General features: G+C 36.7%; 1 pseudogene; it reads right to left on the reverse strand.

Moving 5' to 3' along the window:
• Positions 1 to 806: 806 nt before the first annotated feature.
• LOC109687946 (L-lactate dehydrogenase B chain-like) lies at positions 807 to 1330 on the reverse strand (annotated as a pseudogene).
• Between the last annotated feature and the right edge of the window lie 698 nt (positions 1331 to 2028).

Consider the following 2028-nt stretch of genomic DNA (forward strand, 5'->3'; position numbering starts at 1 on the left):
TTAATCTATCAGGAGAATCCAGATATCTCAAAATATAACTTAAAAATGCAATCAATCTCTGGTGATATGTTGTTTATTCAACAATGGCAAGAAAGACCTGAGATACGTAGCTTTTTGAAATTTTGATGGCTAATTTCCAGCTACCAGTGCGATATCACTAAAGAAGCAAAGCTGTAAAGAGTTAATATCCTCCTCAGCACACCATTAGGATTAACTTTGTATATGCAACAGCTACATATCCTAACAATGCTTTCTGCACACATAGGAAGATCTGAAGCAATAAAGACTTGATCAGTATCTATTGCCTGTTATTTCAGAATTTGAGCATCATTGATCATTGGTGGTGGTATTGTTTGATTTCTGTTGCCAATAACAGTATCACAGACTAGATGTTAAAAAAAGATGATAAACAATATCTTGGGTCATGATAAACTGTATCTTGGGTCATGATTCTGAGGCACAAGGTGGAGAGGCATATCTGGTGATACCTCTCTTGTGGCAGAGTCCTGAGGGGATAGAGGACATCATACAGCAAGAGGCAGGGAATGTATGTGTGTATTTGTGTCTGTAAATGTGTGTCTGTCTGGTCTCTCTCCCTCTTTCTTTTTTTTGTGTTTTCACACTATAATAGTTAATTTTATTTGTTCAAAGGTTTATTTGCAAGCTTTAAACAAAAAAATGGGCATTGAACCTATGAACCCGAATTCACATGTCAATGAAGACAAAAGAATGATTTATGTACATGATGAAGGGTAAAGGCTCAAGGTTAATTATACTATAGTTTTAGAATTTCTTTAGCCTGGAAATCAGTATTCATGGTGTTTTAGGTCCTTTTGGATATCCCACAAGTTATCTACTCTTTTATTGAGTGAAGCAATTTTATCATTCCTCAGCTTCTGATTGATATGCAAATTAATCCCTCAGAATTGGTGATACAGGGAAGATTCAGGAAGACTTAATTCTCAGTGCCATACATCCCCTTCACCAATGTTGGCACAGGGTGTATTTTTCATCATGGATTCAATGAGATCAGCCACATCCAATCCAGTAGTCCAGTTGGTGCATCCCTTTAGTTTGATGATTTCATTGGCACTTTCAAGTAAAATACTATACCCTTCATTCCTTATGACTTTCACTGTTATCATCTGTTTCCATTTCTGCATGCAGTTCCTGGACAGAGATACCTGCCAAATTGTTTCCATTCCACATAGCCACACTAGAGTTGCTATGTTCTCCCAAAATCCATCTATGGTAGCTTGGTGTGTGTGAGGAGGGAGTGAATGTCAAGGTTTTTCACAAGATAGTGAAATCTAGTGGAATCCACATTGTATCAGTTTTCAATCCATGCAAGTAATTCACCGGTTTGTAGGTATCAGATGTGAGAATGTCCACTAAGTTGGAAATCACAAGTAAGATGGAAATAGGACTGTAAGTGGTGATCTGAGGAGTAATAAATTAGAACACATTAACATCTCTCTGCACCAGATTGAAAAAATTCTTCTTTTCTTAAAGGATGCTTGTAGTTACCACCTCAATCTTGGAATTGGCAGTCACAGAATAATCTTTATCTGTTACAATTTTTGGTGTCTGAAGAAATAACTGTTATGCTTCAAATTTATCACTTCTTTGAGCTTATCTTCCAAAGCATCCACAGTGGAAAATTGACTACCCAGAGACCTTCTCAGAATAATAATAGTACACCACACACCAATGTGTCCCCTATCCACTACTGTGGTGATCTTATTGTTTAGGACTGTGACTTTTCTGCAACTGGTGTAATGGTATTCTCCTTAAGGGTTGATATTTTACAAAAATGAGTGAAGGCTCTCAAGATTGGAATAGTCATGTGAAGAGGACTCTATGCTTTCCTCTTCTTATAAAGCCACCAGAATTCATTCATAAAGTCTCCACCCTAATTATTTTATCTAATCTTAATCACATTCCATAGGCCTACCTCTAATCAGTTGATAATATTTTCACTCTCTTAATACTACACAGTGGGATTACATTCAAATATGAGGGTTGCGT

This window comes from Castor canadensis, chromosome 9 (assembly GCF_047511655.1).
Source record: "Castor canadensis chromosome 9, mCasCan1.hap1v2, whole genome shotgun sequence".
Lineage (NCBI taxonomy): Eukaryota > Metazoa > Chordata > Mammalia > Rodentia > Castoridae > Castor > Castor canadensis.